At 44.2% G+C, this 17,301-nt stretch overlaps 1 protein-coding gene across 2 annotated transcripts in view; it reads left to right on the top strand.

Annotated features, from left to right (window-relative positions):
• Positions 1 to 17,301, top strand: part of ABTB3 (ankyrin repeat and BTB domain containing 3) — a 288,577-nt gene that overhangs the window by 170,224 nt on the left and 101,052 nt on the right. The window lies entirely within an intron of this gene.

Genomic DNA, 17,301 nt, shown 5'->3' on the forward strand with positions numbered 1-17,301 from the left:
GTTTTTAACACAAGTGATTCCATTTTGATTCTGAAAACTTTCACAAAGGGGTTTTCCTGGTACACAGTAAAATACTCTATAAATGGTGGCTGGTCACCATTGATTTCCACAGTGGGATCCATTTAAAGTGAATGTCAGATCACATCTCTTCTCTGTTCAGAATCCTCCACTGGCTTCTCATCTGACCCACAGGAAAAGCCAAAGTCCCCAGAATTGCTTCCAGGCCTCCACACTCCCTATTCCCCAGACACCTCCTTTTCCCACCCTCCCTCTGGCCCCTTGGTGTTGTTGAACATAGCAGGCATACCTCAGGACCTTTGCACATACTGTTACCTCTGCCTGAACCACTCTTCTGCCAGATATCCATATGGCTTGCTCTCTCATTACTTTCAAGTTTCACCCAAATGTTACCTTCTCAGTGAGGCTTTCCCTGATCACTCTATTCAAAATTGTAACACCCTGAGGACCCTTGTCTTAGTCAGCTCAGTCTGCTATAACCAAATACTGTAGACAGAGTTGCTTAAAAGAGGCGTTTATTTCTCACAGTTCTGGAGGTTGGGAAGTCCAAGACCAAGGTGCTGGGTGATTGATTTCCTGGTGAGGGCCCTCTTTCTGGCTTGCAGATGGGTGCCTTCTCTCTGTGTTTTCACATGGTGGGAGAAAGAGAAAGAGACAGAGATAGAGATCAATCTTCCTCTTATAAGGCCACTAATCCCATCATGAGGGCCCCACCCTCGTGGATTCATCTAACCCTAATCATCCATCAAAGGCCCCACCTCCAAAACTGACACTGAGTGTCAGGGTTTCAGGAAATGTTCAGGCCCTAACAACTCTCATCCCCCTTCACTGCTTTATGTCCCCAGAAGTTATCATTCTGTGACCTAATCTATGTATTTTTTATCTTTTAATAACAGCTTCATTGAGATACAAGTCATGTACAGTTTACCTATGTAAGGTTTACAGTTCAACAGTTTTAGTATATTTACCAAGTTGTGCAGCCACGACCACTATCAATTTTAGAACATTTCTGTCACCCTAACAAGTAACCCAGTACCCATTAGTGAACACTCCCCTTCCTGCCCCCTGCACTCACACTCTGTGTTTTACTTATTTTCTCCGATTGTCTCTCTCTCTCCCTACTAGAATATATTCTCCCTGAAGGTAGGAATGGTTGATCTGTTCACTGATATAACCCCAGCACCAAGAATACTGCTTGGCACAAAGTAGGTCCTCAGGAGATATGAAGAGAGAGAGAGAAAGAGAAGGAGAAGGAAGAAAGGGAGGGAGGGAGGGAGGGAGGAAGGAAGGAAGGAAAGAAGGGAGGGAGGGAGGGAGGAGAAATGTGGAAACAAGGGAGGGATAGTCACAGCTGGGGTGTCCCAAGTTTGAGTATTAATTTGCCATGCTTATGCACCCTCGAACTCAGGGCTGTGCTCTGAGTCTGACCAGCTAAGGGAAAATAATACTGTATTTACTTATGATTCAAGTGATTATCAAACAGTTTAGCTGAATATTAGTTCCTAATGGAATTGAGGTATTGATCACAGCAATGCTGGATTATGTTAAAGTAGAAGTTGGTATTGAAATTCCAGCAAATCCTGAACTGTGAAAGGATTCAGGGCCCAGAATGCTACTTGTGCCTCTTCCCAGAGGCACTCCCTGCACACTCAGGACAGGCCTCGTCCGTTAAGCACGTGGCCTGCACCTCTGGAAAGGGAACCAGGAGCTGATTCAAGCCACAGGGAGCCCTACGGTCACCAGAGAGCTACTTTCCTGGCACCTGAATGTGAAAGTGGCACTTCATTCCGTTCAAACCCTGAAGTCACAAGATGCCTCCAGTCAAGGGTCTTCCAGCTGCCAGCTGGTTGTCCAGTTGTTCTTAAACTTTTGGGTGCCGTCACCCCTTTGGCAATCTGGCGAAGCCTGTGGACCCTGTCTTAGAATAATATTTTTAAATGTGTAACATGCATAGGATTACAAAGGAAACCAATTATATTAAAAGTCAGTTATCAAAATATTTTTAATCTAAATTGTGATATAATATTTCTATGCTTTTTTATTAGCGCATGATATAGCAAGATCTAGCAGCAGGTCTGAGGATCTGCCTCCCTAGTTTTGAGGTAGTGATGTGTGTGAATATTTTGAGATATCTGCAGCAAATGGAATGGGATAAGGAAATAACCTGCACTTTAACATACTCCCAGGTAGGGCATTCAGACGCAGAGAGTTCAAGCAGCACCCTTAGGGAAACACTGCTCTAAGAAGAAATGCCACCTGTTTGGGACTCCACTAATTTCTAGGACATGCTCATGACCCTGGAAATATGGATAGAATCTGGCTGCAGAGTTGGGACATGGTTTCATCGGCATAACCCAGGAAGAAGCCCCCACAGGAGACGGCCCCTAAAAGGTTTGTCCTGGGCTATCTCAAAGGCCCCTGCTGGCCCCCAGCTCCTACACTAGAGCCCTGCAGAATTCTGGCAGTCTCTCCCAAGAAAGGATTTGCTAAACAAATGTGCACTTCACCTAAGAGGCCGCCTGCAGGAGTGACTGTTGCATAAATTGTTTTTAAGGACAATTTGCTCTGTAAATTAAACACTGTCCTCGTTGAATGTTGACTTTTGCATATGAATTGTTGGCACACACATGGGTGTTGCTAATTGCAGATGGATCTTGTACATATTTATTAAGTCAGCCCCTAGAATGTGTGCACAGAGAAGCACTTTGATCAGTCACGTCAGCTACTGAAGGTAATAAAATTGCTTCTTTTCTGATCTGACTGTAATTTAGACTGGCTTGCTCTGTGGTCTAAATCAATACAGCCTGGCTCTCTCTGTGTACATAGAGAGCTGTTCTTCATATTCAAAGGTTGCTCAGCCAATGTCGGTGATAGAAACCACTGTTTTTTCAGCAAAGTTGAGATGGAGAAAGTATGTCCCAGCCATCCCTGCTCTTCTTGAAACAGGGCCATGGCTGGCCAGGGCCAAGAGCAGAGCCCCTTCTTAATAGCTAATAAATAATAATAAGAGAAACAGCAGATATTTCATGAACTTGGAACTATGATAAATCTTTACAAGAATTATTAATACTTCTAATGTCTTATTATTATCCGTATTTTATGATGTGGGAATAGAAGGCAGAGGAGGTCAAACAACTGTCCAAGATGAACCATACCCCTGAGTTGAAGAGCTCAAGATGGGATCCAGGCTTCTCAACGCCAAGCTTTCACACCTACCCACTAAACTACTCCCCCCCAGGGAAGCCCAGCAGATGTTTCCACTGAGACCTGAGAGCCAGGCGCCCTCTGTAAGATCAGGGTGTTGGTGTGGTCTCTGTTGGAGATGTGAACATTCACAAGGGTGACGGAGCACCTCAGCGAGTACAGTCATGCCCCACGTGATGTTTTGGTCACTGATGGGCCACAGATATGACAGTGGTCCCCTAAGATTATAATACTGTATTTTTACTGTACCATTTGTTAGCTAAAAAAAAAAAGTAATGAGGTTTATACTTTGGAAAAAGGAGAGCTTTATTTCTCATAAAGGGTCTTTTTACAGCCCACGGTGGCCGTTCTGGCAGGCTGGGAAACACAGCTCTCTGCCACAAGCCGCGAACGCATGCTTCCAGGCAGAGACAAAAGCAACAAAATTGCATCAATATACTGAGCAGGGTGGCTAAACATACATATTCAATAAGCTGTAGGAGGAGTCACGAGTATTTATGAACAGAGAAAACATGCGCATGTGTTTTGTCTCTCCCATCCTGTTGTGGCTGGGAACTCAATTTTAAGGTGTTTCTGGGGTCCCTTGACCAAGAAGGGTCAGTTCATTTAAAAGAGGGCTTAGAATTTTATTTTTAGTTCATACTTTTCTGTGTTTAGATAAACAAATACTTCCTACTGTGTTACAGTTGCCTAAAGTGTACAGTCCAGCAACATGCAGGAAGAGTTGCAGGCTGTAGGAGCACCAGGCTGCACCGTGTGGCCCAGGTGTGTCACAGGCGAGGCCATCTAGGCTCGTGTAAGCGCACTCTGGTGTTCCCATAACGATGGACTTGCCTAAGGACACATTTCTCAGGACGTGTCGTGTTGTTAAGCGACCACAAATGGACCTAGATAGGGGACCAGCCCTGCAGACTAGGACTCCTCCTGGTGACCCCTGCCTGCTTTCTCAGGGCATCATATTAAAATCCAGAACTGCCCTGATCGACTGGAATGTCCAGAGCACTTGTCTTTGTCCAGCCTGTTACAGCTTGGGGCAAAAACACATCCACTTATTTCTGGAGCACCTACTGTATACCAACTGCTTTGAACAAATTCAGGGTATTATTATTCCCATTTCACAGATAAGAAAACTGAGACTTAGGGAGGATAAATGTCTTGCCCAAGGCCAGACAACCAGTAGGTGGCAGAGTTGTAATTCAAGGTTTTTGTTTTTTTTGTTGTTTTGTCTTGTTTTTTGTTTCCCCTCTGCTATGCTGTGTTCAAATCGGCTTTGTATTCTGAACACCTAACACAGCACCCACAGCTCAGGCAATACCCACTGAATGTCAAATGAATGACCTGAAGTGAACCAGTCTGGGAAACAAAACCTGAAGAAAATGTGGCAGGTGACTGGGACTCTTAATGAAACCCCAAACATTAAATTTGCTATTGAACTGAATTTTGAGCTCAGGGACCTAGAGCTGAACCTAGGCAGGTTTTTAAATATTCAGCTGGCAAGCTAAATCAGGCCACAGTGACCTAACGGCACGAAGGTTCCCCAACGGACACAGGCTGGTAATTCTTTGGCCCTGAGCCCTAGGAAATGTGTGCGGTGCTGAACCTCTCAGTTGGCTTAAGAGGGTAGTGGGCATTGGGTCTCCTTCCCTGAACCCATGAGTGGGGGCGGGGGAGAAGGCAGGTCCCCCCATTCTCACGGGGCCATGGGGAGGCAGAGGCCCTTGGCTCCTCTCCCTTTGGTCTCGTCCAATCCTTGTTTGTGTCCTCTGAGACCTTGTCTTGGTTCTTCTGCCTGTCACCCCAGCCTTGCCCCCAAGTTCCCAGTTAACCCTCAGCTGACAGTCATTAATTACAGTGTTTGCTTTCTGTTGTTCAAAGGGAAAAAATGAGGGTTTTATTGTAAAATGCCTCTTCCCGTTGCCTTTTCACACTAGACTGTGAACTTGTTGTCTTCCTGAGTAGGCAGTCGAAACAGGACCGTAAATTTATGACTGTGCATGAAAAGGTTTTCTGGGCTGTCTCTGCTCGGTGTCACCAGAAAGAAAAAAAAAAATACACAAAAACAGCCCTTCTTGCTTGGACAGAGGGGTCTCCCTTGTGTGAAATGCACGTGGGCTCTGTTCAGAGAGCCCTGCTGCCTCCAGCCCCTAGGGTGTACCTATAGCCCTTGCAGATGGCAGAGTGGCCACTGGAGTCTTGGTATTTCTTGAATATTCCACTCATGCTTCCGCCACAGGGCCATTGCACTGGCTGCAGAGCTAGTCCGCTGATATGCTCGAGTCTCCTCCCTCACTTCCTTCAAGCCTTTGCCAAAATGCCATCTCCTCAGAGAGGCCCTCCTGTGACCACCCCACCCACCTACCCCTCCCCCACCACTCTCTATACCCTCTTCTGCTTTAATTTTCTTCTTAGCACTTACTATCACCTGACATTCTATATCTGTACTTGTTTATTTTCTGTCTCACTTGCCAAGACTGTAAATCCCATGAGAGCTGAGACTTTTTTTTTAACATCACTGTGTCCTCAGTGCCTAGAACAATATCTGGCACACAGTAGGACTCAATAAATATTTGATGAATGGATAAATGAATGAATGGCAAGTTTCCAGCTGAATCCAGAGTTGACCCTTCTGTTGTTTCATCTCTGTTCCTCCACCTCTCCTTCTCCATAAAACCCAATCTCTCATTACTCTGTATTTAATGACCTAGCTGATACGTGGTCTTTTTCCTTCCTTCCTTCCTTCTCTTCCTTCCTTCTCTTCCTTTCGTTCCTTTCTTTTCTTTTCTTCTCTTTTCTTTCTCTGTCTCTCTCTCTCCCTCCCCCCCTCCCCCCTTTCCTTCTCAAGGGCTGGTGTTTTGGTGAGGTGAGCTACACAGCAGTTTATCATGCTGGAGTGCCTTGGTTTTCTCATCTGTACTGTGTGACTTAGAGCAAGTGACTTGATCACTCTGATCCCTAGTTTTACCATTTGTGAAAAGAAGATGGTGATATCTCTCTCCCAAGATTGTGGGAGGTTTGGGGAACAGTAAATGGTAGCTGATTGTGGATGAAAGGAAGAGTAGGAAAGGAAGTGAAGGTGTTGTCTCAGCGTGGGTTTGGGCAGAAGGAATGTGTGACCCTTCATCCCAGGGTGATCACATCTGGCGTGCAGGAGCAATGGTTTCCTGGGGGCTGCACAGATGAGCCTGAGTCAGGCAGGTGAGAGTAGCATTTCCCCAAGGGTGGCACAGGAAATGATCATAGGTGATGCACAAAACACTTTCTATTACAATTTTAATTGTTATGGATTTTTTATGAGTACTAGAAAAATACTGGTTTTCCATTTATGGCACTGATATGAAGTTTCCTTTTAAAATGAATTTATTTGTGTGAAAGGATGAACCAATTTAAAGAAAAATATTAAGTAAATAAATTGTATGAGTAGCTCACAGACATGAGAGTCATGATAATGGAGATTCCCAAATGGCTGACATTTGGGAAACATAGTTATTAGTGGATTGATTTCCAAGTATGTTCCTAGAACAAACTCCAGCTACCCAAACTCAGGGCAGCTAGTGACACAATGGATTTGTTGTTTGGTATTTACTTAGTGCATAGGTTTTAATAACATAATCCTGATTATAGTGTATGCAATTTTGAATTTTGTTTTTTTCCTACTTAATACTTTAACTTGAGGATTCTTTTTATGATATTGCAGTTCTATATAAACATTCTTAATGACTGTATAAGTTTATTATTCTGTCATGTGTTTATACTAGAGTTTATTTAATCACTCTCCTTATTTTTGAACGTTTGTTTGTCAAGTTTTGAATCCTAAAAGTAAGGTTTGGGTGCAAATCCTTATGCATGAATATTTTGCTGCATTTTGAATTCAAACATTGGGAGAGATTCCCAGAAATGGACTTACTGAATCAGGAGTTAAGAGTATTTGTTAATACCTTTGCTACATAATGCTAAATTGCCTCAAGATGGACTGAGAGCTGGCCAAGGCTGCATAGGTTGCCTTTGAAAGAGGGACTCAGGTCACTGGGAAAAGCACAGATATTAGAGTCAGACAGACCTAGGTTAGAATCTTGTCTGCCTCTTACTAACTTGTAATCTTTGACCTCAGCTTTCTTATCTGTAAAACAGCATGTCTCAGCTTTGGCACTGTTGACATTTTGGGCTGAATTCTACGTTGTAAAGACTGTCCTGTGCATTTTAGGGTGCGTAGCAGCATCTCCAGCCCCTACCCACTAGATGCCAGTGGCAGCCCCCAATGTGACAATCAAAAATGCCTCCAGTCATTGCTAAATGTCCCCTGGGATTTCAAATCATCCCAGATGAGGACCACTACTATAAAATTTAAATAATTTATCATACAAACCTTATAGAGCACTGTGAGGATTAAAAACAATGTATTGTTAGTTGCTTTTCACAGTGCCTGGCATATGTTACTATTATTAATAATAATAGTTTCCCACTGCTGGATGCCACAGAGAGGACTCTGAAGGGGACAGACTAGATCAGCTCAAAGGCTTCTCCCAGCTCAAGGAGTCTCTGGTTCTTTGATTCTTTGGCCAAGCATCCAGCAGTTTCCCTGTCCTCTCAATCCAGTGATCATAGTATGGCGTGCTATTTAGAAATGGAATTGCAACAGACTCCTACAATCATAGCTACAAGAAAGCCCCTTGGCCCTCACAGGCCCTGAGCCTAGTATAGGGAGCTGCCTAGAGTCCAGGCAACTGTATTGTGCCAGAGAGGGAATTCACTCTGGGCCACTCCCTGGGACCCATGCCACCACAGCATGGCACCATTTTGTGAGGAAAGTCACCACCACCTACATCCTGCCATGGGGCCCGATAGTCCCTGCATCTCCATATCCTTGGGACTCAGCTGACAACCCCCTACATCCGCCCAGAGGGCTGCAGCATTGCAACACCAGCTGGAGCCAGTGGGGTAGCCACATCACTGGCACCCAAACCCACTCAGTACTCTACACCCTGGGGAACAGGCAGTTCTGAACATCAGTAAAGCTGCTTCCAGGACAGAGGGAGCCAAAGTATGCACAATCCAGAACCTGAGAGCTATTTCCCCTAAGCTGCTGCTGATAATGACCTCGTCCCTTCCAGCAGTCCTGCACATGCCACCCATGGCCCTGAGGGCCAGGACCTGGCCACCAACATCAGTGCCTGCATGCACTGGCCAGCAGCCTGAGGATCAGCCCATCTAAAGCCTGCTGCTGCCACTGCCAGCACCCATATGCACCATTCAGGGGCCTGAGGACCTGTCTGACCAGAGCTTGCTACCTCCAATGCCCAGTGTATCCCTGCCTTCAGCAGTGGGACCACTGTGCACCTTTGCATGCCATTTAGGAGCCCAAATACTGGCCTGCCAAGCCTACTGCCACCACCGCCAGTACCTGTGTGTGTCCCTCAGGGTCCCAAGGACCAGCCCACCCAGCATCCCTGTCCCCAGCAAAGCCATACCACACCCTTCACAAACAAGCACAACCTAAGTCACTGAGAAACTTTCAGACACTGCTGATGTTGACTATAGCTGAAGAAATCATACAGAGACTACACTACTGCACCCAAAGCACTTATCCAAACAACACTATAGATACATCTACAGAAAAAAGTCTTTCCTGATGAAAGGGTTCCATAAAATTAGAAGAAGTAGCTATTATACGAGATGCACAAATATCAACATGAGGATACAAGAAACATGAAAATTCAAGGAAACGTGACACCTCCAAAGGAAACAGTAATTCTCCAGTAACAGACCTCCCCAAAAAGGAAATCTATAAAATGCCTGAAAAAGAATTCAAAATAATGCCCTTAAGGAAACTTAGCAAGATACAAAAGAACACAGGTAGAGAGTACAAAGAAATCAGGAAATCAATTCATGATCTGAATAAGAAATTAAACAGATGGATATAAAAAGAACCAAACAGAAATCCTAGAATTGAAGGATTCAGTGAATGAAATAAAAAATAAAATCAAGAGCTTCAACAATAGACTAGTCAAGCAGAAGAATTTCTGAAATTGAAAACAGGTCTTTTGAAATGATCCATTCAGACAAATAAAAGAATGCAGAATAAAAAAGAATTAAGAAACCCTGTGTGACATATTGAGCATGATTAAGCAAACAAATATTTGCATTTTGGGAGTTCCAGAAAAGGAAGAGATAGGAAAAGACATAGAAAACCTATTTAATGAAACAATGGCTGAAAGCTTTCCAAGTCTTGTGAGTTATATATACACGCAGATACAGGAAGCTCAAAGATCTCCAAATGGATTCAACCCAAAAAGGTCTTCTTTGAGGAACATTACAGTAACACTGTCAAAAGTCAAAGACAGAGAAGTCTTAAAACAGCAAGAGAAAAGCATCCAGTTACATATAAGGGAACTGCCATCAGACTAGCAGCAGATTTCTCAGGAGAAACCTTACAAGCCAGCAGAGAATGGGATGATATATTCAGAATGCTGAAAGAAAAAAAAAAAACTGCTCTTGAAGATAATTACACCCAGCAAAGCTACCTTTCAGAAATTAAGGAGAAATAAAGTCTTTCCAGGACAAACAAAAACAAAGGGAATTCATCAACCACTAGACCTGCTTAAGGGAGTCCTACATCTGGAAGCAAAAGGATCATATCTACCATCATGAAAACACACAAAAGTATAAAACTCACTTGTAAAGCAAATGCACAAATGAGAAAGAGAAAGGAATCAAATGTTATTACTACAGAAAACCACCAAACCTCAAAGATAATAAGACAGGAAGAAAGGAACAAAGAATATACAAACAATTAACAAAAAGACAGGAGTAAGTCCTCAACTATCAATAACAACCTTAAATGTAAACAGTTTAAATACCTCATTTAAAAGATACAGACTTTGCTTGATGACTTGAGATATAGAAAAAGAAAAGAAAAGAAGAGGCCGGGCGCGGTGGCTCACGCCTGTAATCCTAGCACTCTGGGAGGCCGAGGTGGGTGGATCGTTTGAGCTCAGGAGTTCGAGACCAGCCTGAGCAAGAGCGAGACCCCATCTCTACTAAAAATAGAAAGAAATTATATGGACAGCTAAAAATATATATAGAAAAAATTAGCCGGGCATGGTGGTGCATGCCTGTAGTCCCAGCTACTTGGGAGGCTGAGACAGGAGGATCGCTTGAGCTCAGGAGTTTGAGGTTGCTGTGAGCTAGGCTGATGCCACGGCACTCACTCTAGCCTGGGCAACAGAGTGAGACTCTGTCTCAAAAAAAAAAGAAAAAAGAAAAAAAGAGACTGACTGAAAGGATAAAAAAAGAGAGACCCAATTATATGCTGTCTACGAGAAACTCAGTTTACCTGTAAAGACACATATGGACTAAAAGTGAAGGGATGGAAAAAGATATTCCACACAAATGAAACCAAACACATGTAGGACTAACTATATTTATATCAGACAAAATAGACTTTAAGAAAAAAAAAACACAAACAGAAAAAGAGACAAAGTAGGTCATTATATAATGATAAAAGGATCAATTCAGCAGAGACTATAACAATTATAAATATACCCAACACTGAAGCCCCCAGATGTAGAAAGAAAATATTATTAGAGCTAAAGGGAGAGATTGACTGCAATACAATAATAGTAAGGGGCTTCAACACTCCACTTTCAGGATTGGGCAGATCATCCAGACAGAAAATCAATAAGGAAACATCAGAGTTAAACTGTACTCTAGACCAAATGGACTTAAGAGACATTTACAAAACATTTTATCCAAATGCTGTGTAATACACATTTTTCTCAACAGCTCATGGAACATTCTGCAGTTTAGACCATATGTTAGGTCACAAAATAAGTCTTAACAACTTAAATAAAAATCAAAATCATGTCAAATACCTTCTTAGACCACAAAGGAATAAAACTAGAAATCAATAACAAGAGTAACTTTGGAAACTGTACAAATACATGTAAATTAAACAACATGCTCTTAAAAGACCAATGGGTCAATGAAGAAATTAAAAAGGAAATTAAAGAGCTGGGCATAGTGACACATGGCTATAGTCCCAGCTACTCAGGAGGCTGAGGCAGTAGGATTACTTGAGCCCAGAAGTCTGAGACTGTAGTATACTATCATTGCACCTGTGAATAGCCATTACACTCCAGCCTGGGCAGCTTAGCAAGACCCTGTCTCTTAAAGAAAAATTCAAAAATTCCTTGAGTCAAATGAAAATAAAAACACAACGTACCAAAACCAACGGGATACAGTAAACGAAGTGCTAAGAAAAAAGTTTATAGCAATAAACACTCATCCAAAACAAAAAAATAGAAAGGGTTTAAATAAACAACCTAACAATGCACCTCAAGGAACTAGAAAAGCAAGAACAAACCAAACCCAAAATTAGTAGAAAGAAAGAAATTATAAAGATCAAGAGCAGAAATAAATTTGAGACTAAAAAAAATACAGAAGATCAACAAAATGAAAAAGTTGATTTTTTAAAAAGATAAGCAAAATTGACAAACCTGTAGCTAGATTAAGAAATAAAGAGAGAAGACCCAAATAAATCAGAGACAAAAAAGGAAGCATTGCACCTGATACCACAGAAATACAAAGGATCCTTAGGGACTATTATGAACAACTATACTTAATGGAGAAAAGCTGAAAGCCTTTTAGGCTTTCTAAGAACTGGAACAAGAAAAGGATGCCCACTTTCACCACTCTTACTCAACATAGTACTGGAAGTTCTAACCAGAGCAGTTAGGCAAGAGAAAGAAATAAAGGGCATCCAAACTGGAAAAGAAGAAGTCAAATTTTCCTCTTTATAGACAGCATGATCTTATATGTGGAAAAACCTAAATACTTCAACAAAAGACCTCTTAGAACTGCTAAATGAATTCAGTACAGTTGCAGGATACAAAATGAACATACAGAAATCAGTAGCATTTCTATACACCGATAACAAACTAGTGAAAAAAGAAATCAAGAAAGCAATCCCATTTAGAACAGCTACCAAAAAATTACCTAGGAATAAATTTAACCAAGGAGATGAAAGATCTCTACAATGGAAACTATAAAACACTGATGAAAGAAATTCAAGAGAACACAAAAAAGGGAAGGACATCCCATGCTTGTGGATTAGAAGAATTAATATTGTTAAAATTACCATACTACCCAAAACAATCTAGAGAGTCAATGCAATCCCTATCAAAATACCAATGACATCTTAAAAGAAATAGAAAAAAAACAATCCCAAGATTTGTATGGAACCACAAAAGACCCCAAATAGCCAAAGCAATCCTGAGCAAAAAGAGGAGGCATCACACTCCTAACTTCAAAATATACTACAAAGCTGTAGAAACCAGAACAGCATGGTATTGGTATAAAAACAGGACACACAGATCAATGGAACAGGATAGAGAACCCAAAGATAATCCATATTTACACCCAACTGTTTTGCAACAAAGGCACCAAGAACATGCATTGGGGAAAGACATCCTTTTCAATAAATGGTGCTGGGAAAACCTGGATATCCATATACAAAATAATGAAACTTGACCTCTGTCTCGCACCATATACACAAGTCAACTCGAAATGGATTAAAGACTTAGATATAAGAACTGAAACTATAAAACTACAAGAAGAACGCATGGGGAAACACTTCAGGACATTAGTCTAGGCAAAGATTTTATGGGTAAGACTTCAAAAGCACAGGCAGAAAAACCAAAGTAATAGACAAATGTGACTATATCAAACTAAAAACCTTCTGCACAGCAAAAGAAACAATCAACAGATTGAAGAAACAGCCTACAGAATGGGAGAAAATATTTGTAAACAATTTATCTGACAAGGTTCAGATATATCCAGAATATACAAGGAACTCAACAGCAAAAAAAACCAAATCTGATTTAAAAATGGGCAATGAGCTGAATAGACATTTCTCAAAAGCATACATACAAATGGCCAGCAAGCATATGAAAAATTTTTCAACATCACTAATCATCAAAGAAATGGAAATCAAAACCACAATGAGATATTATCTCACCCCAGTTAGAATGACTATAATCAAAAAGACAAAAAAATAACAAATGTTCGGAGAAAATTACACACTTACACACTGCCGTTGGGAATGTAAATTAGTACAGCCACTGTGGGAAATAGTATGGAGGATCCTCAAAAAAACTGAAAGTGGAACTATCTGATCCAGCAATTGCACTACTGAGTATTTATCCAAGGGAAAGGAAATCAGTATATTGAAGACATATCCACACCCCCATGTTTGTTGCCGCACTGTTTGCAATAGCCAAGATATGGAATCAGCCTACATACCCACCAGCCGATGAATGCATAAAGAAAATGTGGCGTCTACAAGGGCTGTGTGGAAAGTTTCCACCCATTTAACCATTCTCATTATAGTATATTAGCAATGGCTGGATACTTTCCGGATAGCCCTTATACACACACATACACACACACACACACACACACACACACACAGTGGAATACTATTAAGCCATAAAAAATGAATTCTTAACATTCTCGACAACACTGATGAACCTGGAGGATACTATGTTAAATGAAATAAGTCAGGCACAGAAGGATAAATACTACGTGATCTCACTCACATGTGGGAGCCCACAGGAGTAGAGACTAAAATCATGGTTACTAGAGGCTGGGAAGGGTGGTGGGGAGGGAAGAATAGGGAAAGGTTGGTTAAGAGATGCAAAATTACAACTAGATGGAGGAATAAGTGTTAGTGTTTTATATCACAGCAGGGGGACTATAGTTAACTGTAGTTTATTGCGTTTGTTCCAAAAGCCAGAAGAGAGGATTTTGAATGTTCCCAGTGCAAAGAGATATAAATGTTTGAGGTGATGATATGCCAATTACCCTGATTTGATCATGACACATTGTGTACATGTATGAAAATATTACTCTGTACTTAAAAATACATACAGTTATTATGGGAGCCCAAGTCCTTTGAGCCCCTCCTCTCTGGGGCGAGGGAGGCCAGGTCTACCTCGGATCTGGCCAGCCCTAGAGCTGCTCAGACCCTGCCCTCTAAGTGCAGATGCACCGGAATTCCAGCCTCTCCGCACAGCTCACGCAGCAGTTTCTCAGAGTCCCCAGGCGGCGTCTGGTGTGTAGCCACCACTTCTGACCTGCTGTGGCTCAGACGGGGCTGCCGGCAGCCCACAGCCTTGGCCTCCCGTGAGCCTGCACGAGCCTGCGGCTGGGTCTGCTTTGGAGGACCCTGACCTCCTAGTCAACAGCAGTCCTGGGACGTCTCCAGGCCTTTCCAGAGCTGCTGGCTGTCAGTGCAGCCTCCATGGCATGTGTGGCTCTCCCCCACCCCGAGCACGCCCACCAGGGATGCCACCACCGACAGATGCCAGCGGATGGTGAGCTGAGCTGTTCGGCCAGAGCTCTGGGGGTGCCGAGGCCGCTCGGGATCTCTGGAGGCCTTGCTGTGTCAGTGCTGCCCCTGGTGGAGGAAGCCCCCTCCCTTGGCCCTCACGGGGCAGCGTGGCGTGGTGGGGAAGGCTGTGCCCTCCAGGGCCCAATGGCAGCAGCGTGCAGCCCAGCGCCCAGATCTTGCGCCCAGCGGCGGTGTGATTTCGGTCAGAGTGGCTCTCTGTGCCTCACTTTCCTCGCCCTAGAGGGGTGTAATATGTACACGGTTCTCAGAACGGCCCCGCACCCAGAAAGTGCTAGATGCTGCTTGCTGTCACCACCGTAGCCTCATCCCGCGGCCCTGAAGCTGAGCTGCCGGGCATCTCCTCCTTGTCACAGCCTTTGGGGAAAAGCTCCCTCAGCTCTGCGTGGGGCCAGGCAGCAAGTGCGATCTGAGAGAGATGAGGCTTCTGTTGATTTTAGAATCAGCCTCCCAGCCTCCATCACTGTTAATTCTTCTGCCGCCCACAGTGATTTATCTTCTGAGAGCCTCTTTGGTCACGTGTGCAGGTTGACCCATCAGCCACCCGCTCTCCTCCAGACAGTCACCAATGGGGCAGACTTGGAGAAGCCCAAGCCCCAAGCTCCACTTCCTCAGCAGAGGGGGACCAAGCCCTGGGCCCTTGCCCACTGAGTCGGCCCCATTCTGGGACCTGCAGTGGCACAAACTTTGGGAGTCACTTGGGATGTGAGTCTCAGATTCTTCATCAGAGCTTTTCAAGGGCCACGCCCAGAAGTAGATTCCAGATTTGTGCCTTTCTGGAGGGACTGTGGTGTATGATAAAGAACATGAGCCCTGTGTTAGTGTCCATCCCAAGGGTGGAGTCACAGCCTGCCACTTGTTGAGTGACGCCTGGGCAAGTTGCCTCCTACCTCGATTTCCCCATCTCTGAAATGGGTGTAGTAATACCCACCCCATGTGGCTCCTATACAAACGAAATCAGAAAATATATCTAAATGCCCTGAGACATAGCACTCAGCGTATTGGGTTCCTACCTCTGCTGCCTCCTCTTCCTCCACTCTATGTCACTGTCCTCACTGAGAAATTTAAAATATTGTCATTGTGCCCGATCCCACCCCAAACCTCCTGTCTTTGGGTTGTCTTCTAGGTCCCTGATTCTGCCCAGTGATCGGAGCTGCCCCTCACTAGACTGGACTGGTGTGACTGTCTCTAGGCAGGCCCTGGCTTCCCTTCTTCCTTCCTCCCAGGGAGTGAGGTCCCCAAAAGATGAGAGTGGAGAGAAAAGGGAAGACGGAGCAGCCAGGGATCCAAATGCACCCCAAGGGGGGGCTGGACTGAACAGCGTTGCAGCGTAGAGTCCTAAAAATGTCAGCCCCACATAAAACAGCAAATCAGGTGCCCAAGGGTCTGGGCACTGGCAGCACCATCCCTCCATTTCCAGGCACCCAACCTCTTGGTCTTGCCTTCCAGGAAGGAGGAAGAGCAGGCAGGCCATGTGCCCGAGAGAACTGCTTAGTGAGTGCCAACAGTGCACCAGCCATTTCCACATTTTGCACTTGACCCTCACGGCCACCTGAGAAGTGAATGTTATTTCCTCACCTGAGAGTTAAATGACTGGCCTGTGTTTTAAACAGATAAGTGGCAGGGCTGGGATTTGAACTCTTCCCCTGACTCCTACATAACTTTGAGGGGTAGTTCTCTGTATTTTCCATCTGCAGGTCCCCTTGGGTCTTCCCTGCCCATCTGCTTCTGAAAGAGAATTTTCTTCCCTAACTCTATTTTTAATTTCTTGTGTATATTTTCCAGATGTGGGAAATGGAGAGAGAGGGGGGCCCTGGGCTGGGTGTGGGAAGATGCAGAGAGGTGTAGGGAAGCAGCCCCTGTCTTAGTCCATCTGTGCTGCTGTGACAAAATTCCTAAGGCTGGGTGATTGATAAAGAACAGAAATTTATTTGCTCGCAGTTCTGGAGGCTGGGGTGTCCAAGATCGAGGTGCTGGAAGGTTCGGGATGGTGTGGTCTGCCTCCCTCTGCTTCCAAGATGGTACCTTGTTGCTGTGTCTTCAGATGGCAGAAGGCGGAAGGGCAGGAGAAGAGAGAGTGAATTCACTTTCCTCTGCCTTTTTGTTCTCGCGGGGTCCTCAGCTGATGGGCTGGCGCCCGCCACGTGCAGTGGGGGCAGGTCTTCCTTACTCAGTCTACTGATTCAAAAGCCAGTCTCTTCCAGAAACATCCTCACAGACACACCCAGAAACGATGCTTTACCAGCTCTCTGGGTGTCCCTTAACCCAGTCAGGCTCCTACAATGAACCATCGCAGCCCTGCTGCGGTCTGCTGAGCCCCTGTGTCTGTCGGCCGGTACTGAGCTCGGGGTTTGGGCCCTGGTTAGGTTGTGTGGTGAAGCCTCAGGACTCAGAGAACAAAGAAATTTCCTTTCCTTTGACAACTCCTATCAGAAGAGTGGCTGCTTGGAATCTTGTCTTCGGAAGCATTTTCAGGCTGCATCTATACTTGGTGGAAAAGAGCTCTGCAGACCTCGTTCCCATATTTGACTCCCCCAAAGGGGGCAGACAGTCCTCTTGTCAATCATCTTTTGAGGTAGGGGCCCCTCCCTCAGACAGGAAACGGGAACCTAGGAGGTGCGTCTCGAGCTTTCAGAGGAGAAACTCATCGCCTCTCATTTTGCCTCACCTCCTTG

Source organism: Eulemur rufifrons, chromosome 16 (genome assembly GCF_041146395.1).
Source record: "Eulemur rufifrons isolate Redbay chromosome 16, OSU_ERuf_1, whole genome shotgun sequence".
Classification (NCBI taxonomy): domain Eukaryota; kingdom Metazoa; phylum Chordata; class Mammalia; order Primates; family Lemuridae; genus Eulemur; species Eulemur rufifrons.